General features: G+C 66.1%; 1 long non-coding RNA gene across 3 annotated transcripts; it reads left to right on the top strand.

Annotated features, from left to right (window-relative positions):
• The first annotated feature begins 8,286 nt into the window (after positions 1-8,286).
• LOC112666229 (uncharacterized) lies at positions 8,287-12,289 on the top strand. Of its 3 annotated transcripts, XR_003140785.3 has the most exons (4): positions 8,287-8,908; positions 10,133-10,207; positions 11,221-11,385; positions 11,490-12,289. It is a non-coding gene; the product is annotated as an uncharacterized LOC112666229 (long non-coding RNA). The 3 variants fall into 3 exon arrangements; XR_003140784.3 differs by having other exon boundaries at positions 8,287-10,207; positions 11,324-11,385; XR_003140783.3 differs by having other exon boundaries at positions 8,287-10,207.
• The last annotated feature ends 1,624 nt before the right edge of the window (positions 12,290-13,913 follow it).

The following is a 13,913-nucleotide window of genomic DNA, read 5'->3' as shown; positions in this document are numbered from 1 at the left end:
CCGGGCTGGGGAACAGCCAGTGCAAAGGCTCTGAGCAGGAGTGAGAGCCGGCCTCGGGGGTGGGTGGCCAGATGGCGTGTGGCATGGACGGTCCTTGGGCCTGCTGGTACCCCCCCCCCCGCCTCCTTATTCCTCCCTCCACTGCTGGGCTGCAGCCCTGGTCCTGGGGGTGCAGGTGGGGGTGCGGGTGCGGACGGTGCAGCCAGACAGCAGCTGGAGGGGGCCGCCCACTAGCCGGCCATTTCCAGCACCTTAGCAGCTGCAGCCCCCCCAGCACCTGCCGGGGCCCACGAGCCCTGTTCCCGCGGGGACTCAGGCCATAGGCCCTCATCTGCTGAACATCTGTGCGGCCCGCTCCCGCCGTCCGGGACGCCGTGGGGAAGGAGCACCCACGGGGCCCCGAGGGCCCGCTTGCTTAATGCCGGAGATGAATTATGTAACCGGGGGGTGGGGAGGTGGGGGTGAATGCACTTTGCAGGACCCATCCGGTTCAGACAAGGTCGCAGGCGTCAGGTGGCCCTCAGCCACTCGCCGGTTGTTTTGACACAAAGGGGAGGCGTGGACGCAGAAGCACAGGGCAGGGGCCACGCGACGGCGGGTTGGAGGGTGCTGCTGGGGGCCGCAGGCAGCGAGGAGCAGCAGCAGCCACGGGGAGCCGGAGGACGTGAGGAAGGACCCGTCCCCAGAGACGTGAGGGGGAGCAGAGCCCTGCGGACCCTTGAACTTGGACTTCTGGCCGCCAGGACACGGTGGAATACGTCCCCGTGTATTCAAGCCGCTGCCTCTGTGCGGCCCTGTGACGGCTTCAGTGAGCAGCCGTGTGTCCTCGGCACGAGCGCGTGCAGGGGGCACACGGGCAGGGACGGGCAGCCTGGCTGCGGGGTCATCTGAAACCGAGAAAAACTGGCGCTAACCCGCCTACGTGGCCATCTGCAGGGGGTCGGCCGAATTCCGGGTCGCGTCCTGCTTCGGAGTCAAGGAGATGCGCGGGTGTCGGTAGAGGAAGACGGCGGAGGTCCGGTTATAAGGAGGGAAAATGGGACTAACCTAAGTGCTCATCAGGAGGGGATTAAAAAAAAAAACCCGTAATCCCTGGTCGCCATGGAATCTAGGAGATTTGAATGTACCCCCAAGGAAAGACCGCAGAGATGCAGTTAGGGGTTAAAAAATAATAATAAAACAAAATAAGATAAATCCGGATTGCCGGACAGCTACAATCCTATTTATGGCAAAATAAAATGAAACGGAACACCGGACTGGACTCTACATTGGGGCAGGCACATAAGTACGTGTGCAGGTGCCCCCCCCCGCCCCACACATGCCTGGGAATTCACGTAGCACACGGAACAGCCCCGCGAGCGAGCGGTGGTCAGCTGGGGCACAGGACGGGGGCGGAGCTGTCCCTAATTCTGACCCGGGCATCGCGGGGACACCAGCCCTTCCCCAGAGGCAAACTTCCTTCCGAGGCTGTGTTTCTAGGTCACGCTCCCCGCGCTGCTGCCCTTGCCCAGCACACGGACAGGCTGCGTCCCAGGAGGGGACAGGAGGGCCGAGGCGGGCGGCCCCCTGTTCGGCCGCCCATCTCACGTGTCTGGAAACCTCCTCCCTTCAACGTGTCCCTGGCCCTGAGGTTCGTCCCAGGTCCCTGGCCAGCCTGCGTGTTCCCTGTGGTCGAGGGGTAACCGTCCTCTCCCCACCCCAGGAACTGGGGTCAGGGCCTCGACAGCCAGATTCGGAGGGAGCTGGGGCCTCTCCGGCTTTGCTCCGAGTAGGGGGCGGGCGGCATGGGCCAGCCCCCAAACCCAGGCTCCTTGTGGGGACAGAGCTGCCTGGTCGGTTCTTTCTGGAGCAGAGAATTCCCCCCCTACTATATAATTAGGTCCCCAAGGCCCAGCACGACCTGCTCCATCCCCTCCCTGCCCCCCCCCCCCCCCCCCCCCCCCCCCCCGCCTTCTCTCGCCCTCACCCACTCTGTTCCAGACACCAGGCCTCCTGGCTGTTCCTCCCACGCGCTCGTCCAGGTCTTGCCCCAGGGCCTTTGCATGTGATGTTCCCTCTGCCCAGAACACCTTCCCCGCATGACTCCCTCCCCGACTCCATCGGAGTCTCGTCCCGTGTCACTTCCCTGGTGACTCTCTGTACTACAGTCCCCATCCTGGTCTATTTCTCTCCGTCTTTCTTTTATTTGTAAGTCATCTCTGCCCCCCAACGTGGGGCTCGTGGGGCTCGAGCTCACACCCCCAGGATCAGGCGACACGGGCTCCGCCGACTGAGCCCCCCAGGCGCCTCGGGGCTATGCTGACGCGGTTTTACAGAGTCCACAGGACCTGCTTCCGCCACCTCGGAGAGCCTGTGGTGCTGCATCCACTTGCTCGCCGCTGCCGCCCTCCACCCGACACCCCGTCCCACCGCCGCTGGGCACTCCAGGAAAGGGGGGGGCGGGGGGCTCAGGGGCACCCGGGTGGGGGGCACAGCATCTGCCAAGGCCGGTTCAGGTGCGGCACTGCGGGCCCAGATGGGAACGTGGACTTTTTAAATTTTTTAAGCTGTGTTTACTTTGGAAAGAAATCTGACCAAACAGAAGCCGCAGAACACGGGGGAGGACGAGCCCGGGGAGGAAGGACAGGGCGACAAGAGGCCGGCCCGCGGGGGCCCCGTACCGTGACGCGGTGACGCCGCAGCGGGGCTGGCAGGACGCTGGGCCGCAGCCTCCGGCCCTCGCCTGTCCCCGGACGCCCGAGCCACAGTCACCCGGGGATGGCAGCACGGCTGGCCCCCCGCACCCCGCGGCCGCTCTCGCAGTGACCCGGCGTGTCCCCTCCGGAACCCTCCCCAGCGCCGCCCTGTCATCCCCTCCGCAGGGGCCGGGGGCGCGGCGACGGATTCCTACCCTGTCTCTGCCCCTTCCCTGCTCCGGGCCGTGGCCTTGGGGGGTGGTGACGCCCACCCTATGCTCCAAACCCTCCCTCCCTGCCCGGGCCGGGGGTGCTCTCCTCCGGCTCCCCAACTAAGTACCAGCAACTACCATGATGAGCCTAGTTTTGTGTCTCGGGCAGTATGACGCCCCTGAGCTCCAGTCCCGGGGACCCCGCCGCATCCCCCGGCCTCTCCTGGGGGGCCTGCAGTGCCCCCGGCCCAGCCCCGGCCATGGGGAGCCGCCCCCGCTGCACCCCTCCTCCCGCACCCCCACCCCATCACACCCGGAGCGCCCTTCTCCTCCGGAGACCTGACTGGTGCCGGGCCTTCACGCGTGCACGTTTCCCGTTTCAAGTTTCTTACTTCAGTGCCTTTTGGCTCATTCACGGTGTTATGCAACCATCACCTCTATCTGATTCCAGAACATTCCATGAGCCCAAAAAATAGCCCCGTCCCTATCAGCAGTCATTCCCCGTCCCCTTCGAGGCCCCCCCAAAGCCCCCTCGCCGTCCATGGAGGAGCCCGTCCTGCACGTGTCACACACGTGGACTCGCACACCGTGGGGTCCCCTGTGTCTGGTTCCCTCCCTGAGGTTCCCTCCCTCGCGTCGGGTGAGTGAGGGAACAAGAATCACGGAAATGAATACACCAAGTAGAGGGTTGGGGACAAGTGTGGGTGTGTGACGGCCTGACCTTTGTCTGGTGTGGCCCGGGGAGGCTGGGAGGCCTCTTGGAGCCGAGGCCTGAACGGTAGGCGGGGGGTCAGCCAGGAGAAATGGCGTTCCTGGTGGCGGGACCCGCAGATGCGACATCCCCAACGTGGGAACAAGCCGGGTGCCTGAGGAGCAGGCGGGAGAGGCTGGGGGCCGTGCACGTGTCTGGGGGCGGGGGGTGGGGGCTGGGGACCGGGGCCCGGGGTCCGGGGGTGGGGGCTGGGGGGCTTGGGCCCCACCGAGGCGCCGGGAGCAGCGGCAGCCAGGAGGGCTTCCGAGCGAGAGCCTGAGGCGCGTCTGCTCCGCGCGGCCTGACCCCGTCACCCCGGGGGCCCATGTCCCAAGAGCGGCACCGCGCGCCCTGGGCTGGCGCCCCGCGAACCCCGCGACGGACCCGCGGATCCCGGAGCTCCTGGGGGCCGGCCGCGCGCCCGCCTGCCTCGGGCAGAGACTTCATGAGCCTCGGGTTCCTCTTCTGTCAAAGGGGCTCCCCCGCGGCCCTGAGGGCAGCCACCCCCAGGCTGACGGGGGGAGGGCAGCCCAGAAGTGCTTTGTGGAAAGGATCCTTCTGGAAGAGTCGGCCCTGGGTGCTGGCGGGGTCGGGAGCCTCGAGTCCTCCGCCCTGCTCTGCGCCCGGCCAGGGCTTCGCCTCCTTCACTCACTCGTCCGTCGGTCCGTCCGTCCGTCCAACAAGGGCTTCGCGGGCGCCTGCCGCGTGCCAGGTGCTGTTCTAGTTCTTGAGGCAAATGGCTTTGAACAAAAGAGACACACGCCCGCCTTTCTGTGGACGGGTGATAAGCGGGGAAGGCGTAGGGACAGGCCACCTGCAGGCCGCGCTACGGGAGATCGCGGCGGGCGCCCCGGGGAGCCCGTGTCCGCACCCTGGGACCTGTGTCTGTCCCCGAGTGGCCGTGAGGATTCTGTTTGCCGACGGAATTGAGGGTAACGATGAGCTGATCTCAAGATGGGGAGACTGTCCTGGATGTCTGGGGGGGTCCCCGCGTCCTCATCAGGTCCCCCCGAGAGGGAGGCAGACGGGGAAGCCCCAGAGACGGGCAGGCCCTGGGCTGCTGGCGTGAGGACGGAGGAGGGGCTGCGGGCCGGGGAGGGGGCGCCTCTGGACGTGGGACAAGGCGGAGGGGGTCTCCCTGGGGCCCCGGGGGGGGATGACCAGCCCTGCCCACACCTGGGTTTCAGGACTTCTGAGCCCAGAACCATCAGAGCATCAGAAATCTGTCCACCATGGCGGGACCTGGGGAACGGGGACCTCTCCTCCCCTCCCCCGCAAACTGTCCAGGGCTGATTCGCCACAAAGCTCTCAAGCCGGGGAGGAGGCGGAGTGTGGCGGGGGTACCCGGGCCCCTCTGCCTTGGACACAGGCGACCTGGCCAGACCCCTAGCGCTTTCCACCCATCTGCCCTATTCTGAGCGCCCTTTCTCCCAGGCCGGGCCACAGGGGACACATCCTCCTGCCCCTGCCAGGCCGGGGGGATGCTAAAGACGCCCTTGGGTGATGCCCAGCCAGGCCCCACCCCCGAGGCAGCAGCTGAACCCGCGGGGGTGGGGAAGCAGCGGAGGTGAGACATGGTGGGAGCTCGGCACCGGGACCCCCGTCGCCCCCACCACGACTGGGGCAGGAGGGCGCCCGGGAAGCTTGGTTTGGAGGGGCCTAGAAACATCCCCCGGTGAACCTTCTAGACAGACTCGGAAGGTGGGGGCCCAGCCACAGGTCTGCTTTCAGGGACGCGCTGCGGACCCTGCCCCCTCCCCCACTCGGAGCATCCTCCGTCCTAGATCCAGGCCCTCCTGGGCTTCCATCCGTGACAATTCATTAAGCCCTAATTAGCCTCCGTCTGCTGTTAGTCCCTTCACCCTTCGGGGGGCCGGGGGGCCTCCCGACCCACTTTCCCCGCCAGCGAACGCACGGGCGCTGTCAGCTGGCCTCTACCGGTGAGGCCTCTGGATCCAGAACCACTTTGTCCGTGCCCACCGCGAAGCGCGGGGCGGCTGCCCTCGAGCCCAGCCCTGGTGGTGGGAATAAAGCCCATTTGGAGAAAAGGAGACGGAGGGTCAGAGTGGTCCAGCTCGCCTCCCTACCGTCACTAAGCTCAAGAGTCAACGTTTGAACTTGGGTCTGACGCCAACCCCTTTCCGTGAAACTTCCAGAGCGCTACTGGAGGGCAGAGGGCGCCCGTCTGCGGCCCGGGATTGACAGGTGGGGGTGGTGGGTGGCTCGCTCGGGGCCCACCTGGGACAGGCTCTGCCTGGAGAGCTCCCCGGGAGGTGTCTACCTGGTGACTAGTGGTGACTCAGGGGTGCCCGGGAATGACAGCCCTGTGGGAAGCGCAGCAGAGCTGCTGCCGCTCGTCTGCTCTCCGTGCCCACTCAGCGACGCACCTTCCGATCCTGGGCTCCATCCGGGGGCGGCGAGGAGCAGCCACCCCCATTCTACGGAGGAGCAACTGAGGCGGGGAGGGAGAGGGCAGGGCGGCCGCCAGCCCGCACGCGTGGGGTCTCGTCAGCCTCAGCGCTGGGGGTCAGAGAGGGGTGTTTGCCTCGGGCTGCTGCGGGGTGGGGAGGAGGCCAGGGCGACGCAGGGTTAGCCCTTCCAAGCCCCCGCGTCTGGGCAGTCTCTGGCTGTCACCCCGTGTCGTCCAGGTGGAGCTGCGTCCAAGGGAGGAGCCCACGGGGTCGGCCCGGGGGGCTCTTGCAGCTGGGACCCTGCCTCGGCCGGCTGCTGCTTTGGCCCAGAGATGCCCAGGCCATGACCCTTCCCCCCGCTGGCTTACCACCTCACCCAGGCTGAGACCCTGTGTCCTCTGCCTCCTGCCACGCACATGCCACACACCTTCCCAGCCTCCACACTTCCTCCAGGGAGCCCTGCTGGATTGCTCCAGGTCTCACAGACCTGCAGGCCCAGAGGTCCCCCTGCCTGCAGCCGTGGCACACCAGATGCCCCCCTCTCACCCCCCACCCCCTGCCAGAAGCAAGAGGTCCTCGACCCTCTCTGTTCACATCTGGAATCACCAGGGTCTGCTTGTTCATAATGCAGTGTCTGGCGCCCAAACCCCAGAAGTGGGGAGCCAGGGTACCCGAGTCTTTTGTGCCCAGAGAACATGCTGAGGAAACCAGTTATTAAGGCGCTCTCCAAAGTAAGGAGCGGGTCTTTCCTTGGGCCCAGACCCAGGCACAAGGTGCTGTCCCCCCCACCCCAACTTGTTGAATGGGGCTCAGTGGCCTCACTGGCCAGGCCCCAGAGGCCCAGGGGTCACCCAGGCCCACCCCAGGGGACGGAGAGACGCTTCCCACCCCATCTCTGGTGTTGCTTGGACACAGGCCCGCGGTGCAGAGGGCTCAGCCCTGCGCCCCCAAATACCTCCCCAGCAGGCTGAGCTGTCCCCAGCCCCAGGGATGGAGCCCATCCTGGTGTGGACCCCAGGCGCCCCCTTCTCCTCCCCGGCATCTCCACCTCCCGGCTGGGGCTGGACCCGACGCCGCGGGGATGAAGCCTTCATCCTCATCGTCCCCCACCCCCCAGACCCAGCCAGCGCTCCCTTCTTCCCCGTGGAAGGGGGCGCATCCTTCCAGCGGCCCCACTGCCCCACACAGACGCCCACCCCGCTCCCCGCTCCTCTGCGCCCCGGGGGAAGGGCGGGGGGACCCCCGCCTGGGGAGTGGCCCCCAAAGTTTCCAGGGGCAGCGCCGGGGGCCTGGCGGGGAGCCACGCGCCCAGGAGGGGCGCGCGGGGCGGGGTCCCCGGGGCGGGGATGGGGCGCGGGTGGGGACTGCGGGGCGCGGGCGGAGCGGGGTCGCCGGCCGGCGCGGCCACTCACCTGGGCGGCTCCGCCGCGGACACGGGCGGGCTGCGGCGCGGGGGCCGCCCGGAGCCGACACGAGCCGCCGCCGCCGCCTCCCGGGCCGCCGTGCGCGCCCCCGCCGCGCGCCCCCGCCGCCCTCCCGGCTCCGGGCTCCGGGCTCCGGCTCCGGCTCCGGCTCCGGCTCTCGGCGCGGGGACGCGCGGGGCTGCGCTGGCCGTGCGCGCCGCCTGCTCGGGGCTGGGGTGCGCGGCGCCGGGGCCGCAGGTGTGCGGGGCGCGCGGGGCCACGTGCGCGCAGGTGCCGGGACGCGCGCGGTGGGGGGAGGGCCGGGGGCTGGGGGGGCTGGGGGGGCTGGAGGGGGCAGGGGCTGGGAGGGGGCTGGGAGGGGGCAGGGGGTCAGGGGCTGGGAGGGGGCAGGGGCTGGGAGAGGGGCTGGGGGGGCAGGGAGGGGGCAGGGGCTGGGAGGGGGGCTGGGGGGGCAGGGGCTGGGAGGGGGCTGGGAGGGGGCAGGGGGTCAGAGGCTGGGAGGGGGCAGGGGCTGGGAGAGGGGCTGGGGGGGCAGGGAGGGGGCAGGGGCTGGGAGGGGGGCTGGGGGGGCAGGGGCTGGGAGGGGGCTGGGAGGGGGCAGGGGGTCAGGGGCTGGGAGGGGGCAGGGGCTGGGAGAGGGGCTGGGGGGGCCAGGGAGGGGGCAGGGGCTGGGAGGGGGGCTGGGACGGGGTGGGGGCTGGCAGGCCCCGGGGCAGGGACGGGTAGGCCCTGGGGGCGGGAGCAGGGATGGGGGCTGGAAGGGGGCGTGGCCGCAGGGACTGGGGGGGCGGGCTCCCGAGGACCCCTGGGGCCGAAGCCTTGGTGGGTGCGTGGAGGCCTCGGTGCAGGGAAGGGGGGGGTCCGCTGGGCTGCTCCCGGCTCTGCCCCCCTCCTCCCTGCCCTGCCAGGCCCTCAGTCCTGGTCACCACCACCAGGCCCTTGCACAACTGCCTCAGCCCCTTCCCCGGGAAACCGCACCACCGTGCTCCTGAACCCACCAGGGCTCCTTGCCCTGGGGATCAAGTGTGAAGTCCGAGTGTGTTTGAGTGTGTTCCGGGCCCCACCGCCTGCCCCTTCCTCCCATCCCCCCACCCCAGGGCCGGCTCTTCCTCAAGCCTGCGCTGCTGCCAGCAGCCTCAGGGCCTCTGCATTTGCTCTGCCCTCTGCCTTCATCCCTCCTTGGCCAGTTTGCAGTCACTCGTGCGTGTGAGTGACCGGGCTTTCCCACCGTTGTGCCCTCACCCCGCGTGGCAGTCTGCAGAGTGCTCAGCGGATGTTTGCCGGAAGAATGAGCCTTTCTACCTGGACCTCCTGTGAATAGCGTGGGGACCCGTGGGTGCCCCTGAGCTCCGGAGGCGCCTCACCTGCTGCGAGGCGACTTGTCAGAACACACGCTAGAGTCACGGAGCGCAGGGTCCCTATTTCCATCTGCCAGGTGGGATACGGCGGGTCCCACGTGGAAGCAAGACAGGGCAGGAATGGGACTAGGAGTGGGGTGTCCTAGCCTCCAGGACAGGCCTGTCCCGCACCAGCCAGGGGTGAGCACGCTGTGGAGTCCGGCGGGCCCCGGGGGGTGGGGGGGCACCCTCACTCCCATCGGGCTGGGAACACCAGTGCTCAGCTCGTTTTAAACGCAGGCCCTTTGCTGCTCACTGTGCTCACGGTCCCATTTCACAGATGAGCAAATCGAGGCTGGGAGATGACATTGTCCCCAGGGAGGGCCGTGAGCGGAGGGCCCCGGGTGTGTAACCTTGTACTCTCCCACCCCCGGTCCTCCCTGCCCGCCGCATCCTCCCAGCTGCTTGGATGGCAGCTTGGCGTCCGCTCAGCCACCTGTGACTCAAGCAGGCTCTGTTCCCAGACTGTCGCGTTGGCTGGAGGCCCAGAAACTGCATCTCGGGAGGCCGCAGGCCAGGGCCCCCCGCAGGACGGGGGGTGGGGTGGCTCCCTTCCTGGCCACAGAGAGGTCCAGAAGGAGGATGTGGGCAGCCCTCCCGCGCGGCTCCCCACCCCCAGGAGCAGCCTGGGCCGCACAGACGAGTCATCGTGACGGGCCTGCCATGCGGCCTCGGGTGGTCACTTCCCTTCCCCGGGCTTCTGGGTGTCCCTTGTGACACCTGCCCCTCCCGACACCCACTTCCCAGGACCCCCGGAGGAGAGCGTTACTGAGCACCTATGGTGTGCCAGGCCGCGTGCTGGAGGGGGGAGACGCTCCGGGAAATGAGGGGGTTCACCGCGGCTGGCGGGGGAAGCAGGTTCATGAAATAATCATGAAGCGGGTGGAAATCTCAGCAGAGACACCCAGTGCCCAACCCGGGCGGGTGGGGGGCAGGGATGCTTCTGCGAGGAGGGGCGCTGGGGGCCAGCCCTGCAGGCAGACAGGTAGACGGGAACCACGGCCTGGGGTTTGGGGTTCGAATGGGGATCCTGCCCCCGCCAGGCTGCGGGGCGGGCAGGGAGGCCTCGGCGGCGGCTCAGGACCCGCACGCGGCTGTTCCCTCGGCAGCGCCCTTAGACCCGTCCTCCCCGCCGCCCCTGGCTCCCGTCTCCGCCCCTTGCCTGCTCCGGGTGCTCTCCCCACTTAGATACTCTGTAATTTACTGATTTATCCTCTTTATCATGGACGCTTCCTCCTTTGCTGCCGTGGCTCTGGGAACAGCGGGCGTCCAGTAGATACTGGTTGAAGGGCTGAGTGACCCAAGTGTTGTTCACGGCCGTGGACTGGCTCCCAGAGGTGGGGCTGCTGTTTTTTTTTTTAATATTTTATTTATTTATTCATGAGAGACAGAGAGAGGCAGAGACACAGGCAGAGGGAGAAGCAGGCTCCCTGCGGGGGGCCCGACGTGGGACTCGATCCCGGGACCCCAGGGTCACGCCCTGAGCCGAAGGCGGATGCTCCACCCCTGAGCCACCCAGCTGCCCGAGCTGGGGTTTCTGAGTGGGAAGTGGCACCCCAGTTTTCCTCTCGGCACCTACCACTTCCTGCAACCACGGCTCGTCTTCTCCTTTCTGTTCGCGGTGTGTCCCAGGGCAGCGCCTGCAGAGTGCAGGGACCGTGCCTGTCTCACGCACTGCCGTGTCCCCAGAGCACACAGTGGGTGCTCAGCAAACAGCTAGAGCGTGCACGCTGGCCTCTGCTGCTCCTTTGCATCTAGCAGGGTGGGGGAGGTGCGCCCAGCATCCGCAGCAGGAGGGTGCCAGCGGGGGAAGGGCACCGTGTGGAATCCGGGTGGGTCAGGCCTCCCACGTGGTGGGCGGTAGCACCTGGTTGCCAGGGTGACGACCACCTGTGCTGGGGATGTTGCCGTGGAGGTGGACCACCCTGGAGGAGAGCACAGCTGCAGATGGGAAAGCCTTTGGGGGGGACATGGAGGTGGCGGCCTGCCCCGGGGGCTCCTGGAGCCCTGCTGTGTCCCTCTGGGTGGGGTGTGCCTGGGTCACGGGCTCACCCATCTCGTGCCCTGCTGCCTGGGAAAGCCAGCAGGAGCCCTTAGGTGGCAGTAATTGTTTCCAAAATTAAAATCCCTGGGGCGCCTGGGGGGGCTCAGTGGTGGAGCGCCTGCCTTTGGCTCAGGGAGTGACCCCTGGGTCCCGGGATCGAGTCCCTCATCGGGCTCCCCGCAGGGGGCCCGCTTCTCCCTCGGCCTGTGTCTCTGCCTCTCTCTCTGTGTCTCTCATGAATAAATAAAATCTTTTAAAAAATTAAATAAAATTAAAATCCCTTCTCCCCGTGCCTTCTCCCTCCAGCATGATGCGCAGGATTGGTGGTCGTGGCCGGGGAGGGAGGCTGTGGGGCGGGCGGCCTGGGAGCTGCAGGTGTGGCACCGGACGAACGGCTTCCCCTCTGCAGCTGGAGTGGAGTCATCGGTTGCCGAGAGGCCAGCGCGCAGGGACGGAGGCCTTGGGCCCCAGGTACCTACCTGTCCCCGCGGTGTGACCTCGAGCTGGGGACCTAACCTCTCTGGGCCGCGGTGGGGCCTCACCTGCAACGTGGGGATGACAGCGAGTCCCTCCAGGTTGTCAGAGGACGAACGGGGAGGTCGTACCTGCGAGACCGACTGCTCCACGCTCAACGGCCAGGAGCGATTATCGGGTATGGTTTACGGGGTCAGCATTTCCGCACGCTGTGCGCCGTGCACCTGGGATGCCGGGTCCCCAGGCGCAGCTCCGTGATCGGGCTGGGGAGACAAAGGGGTCCCCGGTCCGGGCTGCAAGGCGAGTGTCACGGGAGGGTGGTCTGGAGTTGAGTCACGCGGCTCCGTGTGGCTGCCTCGGTGTCTACTCTGATTGGCTTGGTGGTCCCCGGGGGGGGGAGGGTTAGCCTGGCATCGGCCCCTCAGACAGGTGCACGCCCCGGGGGCGCATCTGGGGCACACCAAGTGCCCGCCCCTGCCATGACTCCCACGGCCCCCCTGGGATCAACAGGTTCCCCACCGCGGGGGGGTTTCCCCAGGGGCCCCCTAACTAGGACCCTGACGAGTCCACCAAAACCCCTGCTGTCCCTCAGCTGAAGCCCAGGGACCCCAAAACCCATGGACCCTAATAAAGGCACGTGCCCGGTCCTGCCGCTCTCACTGCCGGCACCCTGTCCGGCTCCCCCGGGCCCGGGGGCTCCTGAACTTCTCCGGTCCTTCCATGGAAACAGGCTCGCCATCCAGTGCCCCGGGGCTCTGCTGAAGAATTGTCGATTTAGGGGCACCTGGGTGGCCCAGCTGTTGAGCGTCTGCCTTGGGCTCAGGGTGTGACCCTGGGGTCCTGGGATCGAGTCCTGCATCGGGCTCCCTGCGGGGAGCCTGCTTCTCCCTCTGCCCGTGTCTCTCATGAATAAATAAATAAAAATCTTTAAAAAAAAAAAAAGAATTGTTGATTTAACAAAGTCACAACAAGGGGACAGTGCGACTGGAAATCTAAGAGCGAGGGAGCAAGAAAAGGTGAGTATGAAGAGGCGCTCGGGGGCGCCCGGTGGGCTCAGTCCATGGAGCGTGTGACTCTTCATCTCAGGGTTGTGAGTTTGAGCCCCACGTCGGGTATAGAGATGACTTTAATATATAAAATCTTAAAAAAGAAAAAAAGAGGTACTCAGGCTTTTTCTGAAGGGAAGTAGGGAGGCCCAGAGGATTCTAGGCAGGGGTGGGGTGGGGGACATGAGGATTGGCCTTGTGTGGCCACGTGGGAGGGATCTAAGCATGGAAACTTCGAGAAGCGTCCCCCTGCCGCAGGACATCTCACGCGGAGCATGTTCTCGTTTCAGAATGGAATTCAGCCTCCACCCTTAAAAACACACCCTCTGGGCAGCCCGGGTGGCTCAGCGGTTTAGCGTCGCCTTTAGCCCAGGGCGTGACCCTGGGGTCCCGGGATCGAGTCCCGCGTCGGGCTCCCCCCTGCTTGTCCCTGCCTGTGTCTCTGCCTCCCTCTGCCTCTCTGTGCTTCTCATTAATAAATAAATACAATTAAAAAAAAAAACCCACACACTCTGCTCTGCTACACGTGGAAATTAACAGCCTCCCCTGCAGATCCCAGTAGAACTGCTTGTGCACGATCACGGTTTGTTATGGAAATTTTATAAAAAAAAAAAGAAATTTTATTATTATTTTTCTTTTTTTTTAAATAGGCCCCCCTGCCCAATGTGGGGCTCGAACTCAGCGACCCCAAGATCAAGACTCCCATGCTCCATGGGCTGAGCCCACCGGGTGCCCCTGGAGATTCTCAAACACAAGCGAAAGCCGAGGGCGTCGTACAGCGAACCCCCCACGAACCCATCGCCCGGGGGCCCTGGGGCTTCGTGAGTGCGCCTCAGGCTCCGCCGCAGTACACCCCTGACGTGTGTGATTCTGTCCACATCTAACATATCAGGACTTAAAAAAAAAAAAAACCCAAATCCAACAATTCCATTTTCATCCTTTACAAATTTTTTTTAAAGATTTATTTATTTATTCACAAGAGACACAGAGAGAGACAGAGACGCAGGGAGCCCAACGTGGGACTCGATCCCAGGACTCCAGGATCACACCCTGGGCCAAAGGCAGAAGCTCAACCGCTGAGCCACCCGGGCGTCCCTATTATTTGTTCCTTAAATGCTTCAGGATAGATTCCGAAGGGAGGCTTGTCAGCACCTGCTGATGGATGGGATGTGCAGGGAGGGAGGCACCCAGGGGGACCCCGAGGTTTGGGGCCTGAGCAGGTGGTGGGGGATGGTGGGAGCAGGGCGGGGTGTGGAAGGGGCAGGCAGCAGAGGCCCTGGGTGCACAGCGTCCCCTCCCCGAGAGCCAGAGCCGCCGCACGAGGCCTCACCGGGCAGTGCTCCGAAACCAGGAGGGGGATCCCAGTGAGGAGGCGGAGCGGGCTAGGAGGGCCAGAGGCCCTGGCCACGACCACGAACAGGAGAAAAGACGCGACACTGTGCTCCCAAGAAATCCCTGCCCGGGGAGGGGCTGCTGTGT

This window comes from Canis lupus, chromosome 20, assembly GCF_003254725.2.
Source record: "Canis lupus dingo isolate Sandy chromosome 20, ASM325472v2, whole genome shotgun sequence".
NCBI lineage: Eukaryota > Metazoa > Chordata > Mammalia > Carnivora > Canidae > Canis > Canis lupus.
The sequence above is the reverse complement of the archived record's forward strand: the minus strand, read 5'-3'. Positions and strand labels throughout refer to the sequence as shown.